Source organism: Trichosurus vulpecula, chromosome 5 (genome assembly GCF_011100635.1).
Source record: "Trichosurus vulpecula isolate mTriVul1 chromosome 5, mTriVul1.pri, whole genome shotgun sequence".
NCBI lineage: Eukaryota > Metazoa > Chordata > Mammalia > Diprotodontia > Phalangeridae > Trichosurus > Trichosurus vulpecula.
This window is the reverse complement of record NC_050577.1, coordinates 188,233,398-188,242,868: the sequence shown is the minus strand read 5'-3', so window position 1 is coordinate 188,242,868 and position 9,471 is coordinate 188,233,398. Positions and strand designations below refer to the sequence as shown.

General features: G+C 38.7%; 1 non-coding gene across 1 annotated transcript; it reads left to right on the top strand.

Annotated features, from left to right (window-relative positions):
• The first annotated feature begins 1,163 nt into the window (after window positions 1-1,163).
• LOC118852489 lies at window positions 1,164-1,291 on the top strand. Its single transcript, XR_005010565.1, has one exon. It is a non-coding gene; the product is annotated as a U6atac minor spliceosomal RNA (small nuclear RNA).
• Window positions 1,292-9,471: the final 8,180 nt, after the last annotated feature.

Below are 9,471 nucleotides of genomic sequence, written 5' to 3'. Positions count from 1 at the left end.
TGTGGTCCAAAAAAAGAAATAAGCATAATAATGGCAACAACCACAAAAAAACCTCTACAAAACATTTAAAGCAAAGTCCTCATTATGTGGTTTGGAACCCAGAGGCAAGTTTTTTTTTGCCTAGAAATGCTGCTTTAGAGACTCCTAAGGCAATAAATACATGTTACAAAGCATAGACAGCTGATAGCAACCCGTCCTTGCTGTCAAGCCAGGTGTAGACAAACAAGTCTATAATGATAACTATGGTTGGCTTATACCAGACCTGCACAACTTGGCGTAGGTATTGGCCAAAATTAAAGTAGGCTAAACTTCTTCAGGCCACAGATAGATTTTCAGCAGCTCATTTTTCCAGTAAGGCATAATTAATGATTAAACTCTTTTTTCAAATAAACCATATTTTTAAAAAGGGAAATTTCAATTAATATCAATTAATTACATTTTTTACTTAAGATTTTTATTTATCATGAAATTCCTGCTCTCAGACTAGAGGCAGAATGATGATGGTTGGTTGCTGTGGATCATGTTGATAAACAGGAGAGAATGTGCAGTGACAATCCATCCGCCAAGTTCCAAGATGGGCACAATAGAGAACAGTGGAAGGGTCAAGCAGGGCATGGCCAAAGCATTCATTACATCTATACTTTCTTGTACATGCTCTACATTTTCATGGGCCACCCAAAATCCTTTGGTGGCTCACAAGTGGCCCATGGGCCATATGTTGTCCTGACTTGGTATTGGTACCATCTGTTAGGTCAAGTATAAGACACACCAGACCAGTCAGTAAACTAACTTATGGTGTTACAGTTGAATCTAAAGAAATAGTTACCCACAAATTTGAGTGCCACTATTAGAAATTATTTAAATGAAGTGTGCCTTGTGGAAAATTGCATTGTGTGTGTTACTGAATATCTTAATTACTGCATGTTTGGGGATCTTTGTTTATTGTTTTGCTGTTATGTTCATTTGACTATGTTCCGCATTATGTTCATGCTGCAATGATGATTTAATTGTTTTGCTCATTGTGGATATACTAATTCTTATGGTTATGCTATATTTTCTATAACCAGCTAGGTGGTACAGTGGATAGAGCATTGGACTTAAATTTTGGAAGTCCTGAGTTCACATCTAGTTTCAGATACTTACTAGCTATGTGACCCCTATATGTGTTGTATGAAAGGAGAGAAGCTTATCACTCCCTTTGATAAGGATGGAAGAGGTCTTAATGGCCTTTACAATACATATATGGTTAAGGCATTGCTACCTACTCTGTGATATCTAACCATCTTTTCTGGGGTATGTGGAGATGTTCAGGAAGGGCTAACACCTGTGATGTGAGAGCTTGCCAAACATTTTTCATGGATGCTGATTTGCCTTCGGTGTCCACCTCTCACCCAACTCTCACCTGTGGCTGTAGCATGGGCATTGGCCTCATTCTGGTAACACTGTCTTGACAGACTGGCCTAACCAGGTTGAGGGTAACTGTTAGGGAGATGTCTACCCCAAGCATGTGAAGACCTCCTTGGGGATTTGGCAGATGAGAATAATTTGTTCCAATACCCATGAACACAGCTGAAGCAGGCCCTGTGGAGTACTTAGAGCTTGGTCAGACATCAAAGATGCCAAGGTCATCCACTACAACCCAGTTGTTTTGAATTTTGTCCTACCATTGGACTTTGATGACTCTGGAAGAGTGAGGCAGATGACTTTGCACAACTCTGCCTCACTTAAATCCAATTCATATGCAAGTCAAGACATAATGCATGATGTCATTGGTCCTCTTTGACAACAAAGAATGAACAACAATGTGATCCCCCCACCTGACCCCTCATTCTGTGAAGCAACCAGGGAAGGTAGATTTTGCCCTGAATGCCCCATAAAGAATCGTACACCTATAATGCAAACCTCTAGTGTATGATAGATATAATTCTAAGCCCTTCTTATGCCCTTCTTGAAGATGGCAGAGGAAAGGAGTGATCACCCTATCATGTCTGTCCTCCTAATCCCCCCAAAAGTGGAACTCCATCCTACCCAAGACTTGCAATGATGCATTCCATATTTATCTATAAATCCCTGTTAAACACACACAGTTCTGTTAAACACACACAGAATCAATGTTGCCCTATTGAGAAACTAAAAAGTAAAAAAAAGACTAGAGAATTGAGTTATATCATAAATTTTTTCAAATGTCCTGCTTTGCATCACATAGTCTAAAAATAAAACAACAATAATAACCCAGACCTATCTCCATTCTCCCCCGCAAAAAATTGCTTAACCAGAATCTTGGGCATTATTCTGTTTGGAATACAGTCTAATTCTTCCCATCTTTTTCTCTATTAAAGGGGGGAAACCTTGTTACTACCCTAACAATATAAAAATCTTTGTTTCCAAGTACATTTTGCATGTGATTTTTTTCTCTAATACAACTACATGAAGCAGAGATGAGTGTCAATTCACCTTTGATAAGACTTCTAGGTGCTTATTGAAGTTACCAGAGAAACACATTGTCATATATAAATTTGCCATATAAGTAAAATCTATTTTTATTGCCAAATGTCCTTCTATTTTAAGTTTCTCAAATAAGCTACCTTTCTAGGACAAGTTTATGTCATTGGTTACATACACACAGGTGTACATATATGTATTGTATATGTATGTATACATATATTTTTTCATTATAAAACTACTATGGTTGATAATAATACCTTACATTACAACAGTAATTTTAGAGTGGTATTCTCATCAATATGGGTACTTATTCTTGGTATGGTGATAATAATGGATTCTCAGGTCATGGAATTTTAGAATTGAAGGGTATGCTAGAAATTACCTAGACTAACCCACTCGTTTTATAGTTTAAAAAACAATGTCCATCTCTTTCTATCTGTCAAGTGTAATGAGATTTTTAAGCTCTACTTAAGACTTTCAACAATAAGATTATCCCCTTAAATCTCTCAGAAGCAAAGTACCTGCTCACACATGGAACTTAGTACATGTGCTAGCCTAGGTAAGCCTGAGACTGGTTCTCAAGTCCATACCTCTTTATCTGTTTTCTGTTTCTTTATCTAAGTATAGGTAAAACAAACACAAACAAAAACTTGCAATCCTCAGATTGGGTATTTCTAGTTAGGAGCAACTTGATGAGTATGAGAGGTTAGGAGCTCCTTGTTCTAAGTGTTTGTTGTCCAAGAGTAGGTGATAATCTTTAAGAACCTCTCAGAAGAGAAACCCCTAGGAGGTTAATACAATGATAAGAATAAGAATAAAGGAACCCAAGGACATGGCTTGCCAGAAGATGTGAGATTTGAATAAGTTATTCAAACAGTGCAAATACTTGGTGAAAGTGAAATTCCTGTCCAACAAACTATTTTGTGTTTTAATGTTTTATGTGTCAACTGCTTGGCAAAGTATAATAGGACTGAGAGGTTATTGATTCATGTTTAAGTATTTGAGGTTCTGACCTCATTGTTTTATGCTTGTGAAACCTGGACAGTATACCAGTGCCATGCCAGGAAAATGAATCTTTTTCATTTGAATTGTCTTAGGAAGATTCTGAAAATCACTTGGCAAGGTAAAGTACCAGACACAGGTCCTTTCTCGAGCTGAAGTGCTAAGCATTCAAACTCTACTGAAGAGAGCACAACTCCAATGGGCTGACCATGTAGTTTGAATGCCAAACATACATTTGCCTAAAAGACTATTTTACAGAGAACTCACATAAGGCAAGTGCTCACATGGAGGTTAGAAGAAGTGTTACAAGGACACTCTGAAAGTCTCTCTGAGGAACTTTGGTATCAGTTGTGAAACCTGAGAGACAATGAGAAAGGACCTTCCAGTATGGCAGGCCCACATCAAAGAAGGTGCTGTGTTTTATGAGCAAAGCAGAATTGTAGTACCTCCCCGGAAACATTAGATGTGCAGATTTAGAGCCACCTCCACTCCAAATGTTCCTATGGACTATCTGTGTCCAACCTATGGTGGTACCTTCTGAGCTCATATTGGTCTAATCAGCCACAGTTGAACACACTGTACCTTGACCCCAACATAGTGATGTAATTTGGGTCCTCTTAGAGAATGAAGAGAAAAGTGGGGGTAGAGGGTTGAAAGGAGGGAGGGAAGGAGAGGGAGAGAGAGAGAGAGAGAGAGAGAGAGAGAGAGAAGGAGAGAAGGATGGAGAGGGCTATTAGGGGAGGTGTGGTATGGGAGATGTCTTCTCACATCTCTTTGGTGTCATGCTTGTTCGTTATAATTTTCCGTCATTCAATTTTGATTGTTTTGAGATTGTTCTTTCCATTTACATTGTTGCAGTCACAGTGTATATTGTTTTCTTGGCTCTGTTTACTTCCCAACTACTCCCTACTCCCAACCACATCAGATAATGTAAATTGTTCAGTTCTTTGTATTCATCATATTCAACCTTGCTTAGACTTAGAGCAGAATAATATTTCATTACATTCATGTACAACGGTTTACTTAACCTTTCCCCAATCGGTTGACATCTACTTTGTTTCTAATTCTTTGTCCTCACCAAAAAAATGCTGCTAGTAATATTTTGGCGTGTCTGATCATTTCTGAAAGAAGTAGAAAGCATCTGATTGTCTTCTTTTTTTCTTCTCTTGAGAAACAGTGGCTTCATATATTTAGTCTGAAATTTCAAGCAGGTTTTCTGTTATAAAAACGGTGTCTAATTCTACTTCTACAAATTTCTCATTTCCATTTACTCTTTTTAAACATCACAATCTTTCACTGGAAGAATTTAAAGCATATTTTAAATATAATTCTATATTTAATTATTTTCAACAAATACATTTATTAAGCAGCTAGTGGGCAAAAAACTAAATTGAGTGCTCTGGAATTTTCTTTTTTTTTTTTTTTCTCCAAGCTTCATTTTTTTTTAAATGCAATTTATTTATTTAACATATTTGGTTTTCAGCATTGATTTTCACAACAGTTTGAATTACAAATTTTCTCCCCATTTCTACCCTCCCCCCACTCCAAGATGGCTTATATTCTGGTTGCCCTGTTCCCCAGTCAGTCCTCCCCTCTATCACCCCCCTCCCCTCTCATCCCCTTTTCCCTTCCTTTCTTGTAGGGCAAGATAAATTTCTATGCCCCATTGCCTGTGTATCTTATTTTTTAGTTGCATACAAAAACTTTTTTTGTTTTTGAACATCTGATTTTAAAACTTTGAGTTCCAAATTCTCTTCCCTCTTCCCTTCCCACCCACCCTCCCTAAGAAGTTGAGCAATTCAACCTAGGCCACACATGTATTATTATGTATAACCCTTCCACAATACTCATGTTGTGAAAGGCTAACTACATTTTGCTCCTTCCCAACCCATCCCACTTTATTGAATTTTCTCCCTCCACCCTGTCCCCTTTCCAAAGTGTTTGTTTTGATTACCTCCACCCCCATCTGCCCTCCCCTCCATTATTCCCCCGCCTTTTATTTTTTTTTTATCTTCCTCCCTCTTCTTTCCTGTGGGGTAAGATACCCAACTGAGTATGTATGGTATTCCCCCTCAGGCCAAATCTGATGAGAGCAAGCTTCACTCATTACCCCCTCACCTGCCCTCTCCCCTCCTCCCATAGAACTGCTTCCTCTTGCCACCTTTATGGGAGATAATCCACCCCATTCTATCTCTCCCTATATCCCTCTCTCAGTATGTTACTCTCTCATCCCTTAATTTCATTTTATTTCTTTTAGATATCTTCCCTTCATCTTCAACTCACCCTGTGTCTGCTCTCTCTCTTTTACATATATATATATATATATATATATATATATATTTATATAAACACACACATATATATATATACACATACATACACATACATACATGTACACATAGATATATACATACACATTCACTTATATATATACATAAACATATATATATATATATATATATATATATATATATATATACATATATGCATATTCCCTTCAACTACCCTAATACTGAGGTCTCATGAATCATACTCATCATCTTTCCGTGTAGGAATGTAAACAAAACAGTTCAACTTTAGTAAGTCCCTTGCAATTTCCGTTTCTTGATTACCTTTTCATGCTTCTCTTGATTCTTGTGTTTGAAAGTCAAATTTTCTATTCAGCTCTGGTCTTTTCACTGAGAAAGCTTGAAAGTCCTCTATTTTATTGAAAATCCATATTTTGCCTTGGAACATGATACTCAGTTTTGCTCGGTATGTGATTCTAGGTTTTAATCCTAGCTCCATTGACCTCCAGAATATCGCATTCCAAGACCTTCGATCTCTTAATGTAGAAGCTGCCAGATCTTGGGTTATTCTGATTGGGTTTCCACAATACTCAAATTGTTTCTTTCTGGCTACTTGCAGTATTTTCTCCTTGATCTGGGAGCTTTGGAATTTGGCAACAATATTCCTAGGAGAGTTCTTTTTGGGATCTATTTGAGGAGGCGATCGATGGATTCTTTCAATTTCTATTTTGCCCTGTGGCTCTAGAATATCAGGGCAGTTCTCCTTGATAATTTCCTGAAAGATGGAATCTAGGCTCTTTTTTTGATCATGGCTTTCAGGTAGTCCAATAATTTTTAAATTATCTCTCCTGGATCTATTTTCCAGGTCAGTGGTTTTTCCAAGGAGATATTTCACATTGTCTTCCATTTTTTCATTCCTTTGGTTCTGTTTTATAATATCCTGATTTCTCATAAAGTCACTAGCTTCCACTTGCTCCAATCTAATTTTTAAAGTAGTATTTTCTTCAGTGGTCTTTTGGACCTCCTTTTCCATTTGGCTAATTCTGCCTTTCAAGGCATTCTTCTCCTCATTGGCTTTTTGGAGCTCTTTTGCCATTTGAGTTAGTCTGTTTTTTAAGGTGTTGTTTTCTTCAGTGTATTTTTCAGTATTTTTTTGGGTCTCCTTTAGCAAGTCATTGACTTGTTTTTCATGGTTTTCTTGCATCCTTCTCATTTCTCTTCCCAATTTTTCCTCTACTTCTCTAACTTGCTTTTCCACCTCCTTTTTGAGTTCTTCTATGGCCTGGGGCCAGTTCATGTTTTTCTTGGAGGCTTTTGTTGTAGGCTCTATGACTTTGTTGTCTTCTTTAGGCTGTATGTTTTGGTCTTCTTTGTCACCAAAGAAAGAATCCAAAGTCTGAGACTGAATCTGGGTGTGTTTTCGCTGCCTGGCCATATTCCCAACCAACTAACTTGACCCTTGGCTTTTTCAGTGGGTTATGACTGCTTGTAGACTAACGAGTTCTATGTTCTACTTTTGGGGGGGAGGTGCCAGCTCTGTCAGAGCCGCACTCCTCCTTCCCCAAGGACCCCCAGTCCAGACTGGACTTAGATCTTCAGCAGGCTGTTGCACTCCTGCTCTGATCCGCCACTTAATTCCTCCCACCAGGTGGGCCTGGAGCCGGAAGTAACAACAGCTGTAGCTGCCCCCACCTCCGCTGCCCCCGGGGCTGGAAGCCGAACCGTGAACTCCTTCCACTCCCGCAGCTTTTCCCACTAACCTTCTCCGCAGTCTTTGGTGTTTGTGGGTCGAGGGGCCTGGTAACTGCCGCAGCTCACATATTCAGGGCGCTAGGGCCCCCTCCGCCCGGCTTCTGATCTGGATCGTCCACGCCACTCAGGCTGGGCTCTGCTCCACTCCGTTCCCAGCTCCCAGCTCCCAGCTCCATGTGGAATAGACCTCACCCAGAGACCATCCAGGGTGTCCTGGGCTGGAGCCCTGCTTCCCTCTGCTGTTCTGTGGGTTCTGCCATTCTAGAATTGGTTCAGAGCCATTTTTATAGGTTTTTGGAGGGACTCGGGTACGGAGCTCACTCTAGTCCGTGCTTACCAGCTGCCATCTTCTTCCGCAGGAACGCTCTGGAATTTTCAGTCAATAATTCCTAGGTTGTTGGCTTCCAACATTAATTCTGAAATATAATTGAATCTTAATTAGTTTAATAGAATCTTCTACTTTAAGTAGTCCTAGAGAAAATGCACTCATTTTTATCACAGAATAGATGCACCTGTTGTTTTATAACAGGCACAATGGCCTTTTTAAAGAGGTTTCAGGTGTGATGCCAACTGTTTGGTTTCATTGTCGGCTGCTGCTTTAACAAGCATCAATTCAAAATTTTTGAAAATCTAAGGCAATGTCTACCAGATTTGAAATATATGGAGAATAGGGGAAGGTTGTAAGGTCCAATGTCATTTCCATCTACTGCTGCCACTTAAAACTATGTGGTTAATTGATTTTAATGATGATAGAAAAATGTTAATCTGCTGAAAGATGAATGTAGACAGCACCACTGTGATAGCAGTAATAGAAAAACAAAGGTTTATTGCTGAATTTATACCTAGATTTTCTTCAAATTGAAGTCAATCTGATTTTTTAAAAATACTTATGAAGTGCTTAGTAATGCAGTATACTAGATTCCAGTGTAAATAAATACAATGATGAATGCAAACTCTCAAGGAGCTGAAGATATTGCAGCCAAAATAAGATATAAATAGTATTTTCCATTCAGTTTTGAATTAGTGAATGAAGCAAAAACAATTATACAAAATAGAAGGCTACAAGTACATATGAGAGAAACAAAGAAATTTGTCATTCAAAGGCCAAACAAGAAAAGCTAGTTTCTTACTGGAAAGATAAGAGGTTTAATGTAAATATGTGGCATCTCAGCACAGTCTTGAAAGATAGGATTTCAATAGACAGAATTGGGAATAGGGCAGTGAATTGACTTTGTTCCTTTCTACTGCTCCATAATTTTATTGGGTCAAATGTTAAAAAAGGAAATAATCAATCTTGAACTTCTCAGTTTTTTTTTTAACACAAAGACATCCAGGAGTTCTGTAACATTTATACATTCAATATTGACTGAATAAGCATTCCCCTCCTAGTCCTATTTCTAACTTCCAGACTTTAAATCATGCATCTGCTATTCTCTCCTCCTAGAATTTCCCTCAGTGCTCTGGGACTCCTCACAATGGAACATCTAACTTACCCAGTGGCCTGCTCACCTTGTAATATACCTCTGCAAGATCTGCCCCCTTTTTCCATCAGTGAGTTCCCCCAGGGGTCTCCATTTCATGGAACAGCCCAGTCCAGAGATGGGGAACCTGTAGCCTTTAGGCCCAGACCATGCCATCCTTCATTTGTCTCCCAACTTCAAAACCATTCCTATTCCTTCTCTTCCTTTCCCTTCCGTTCTGACTCTCATTTCCCTTTGCATATTATCTTCTCCCATTAGAAGCTAAGCTCCTTGAAGGCAGAAACCGAATTTATTTTTGCTTGTATTTGTACACTCAGTGCTTAACACAGTTCCTAGAGCACATAGTAAGTGCTTAATAAATGTTTATTTCCTTCCTGCCTGCTTTCTTGAGTGCCTGCTGTAGTAAGGTACTGTGCTAGTTGCTGACATGGCATCCCCCCAAAAAATCCATGATCTTGAGGACTTTACATTATACTAAAGGAAAACAACAACATGTACACAAA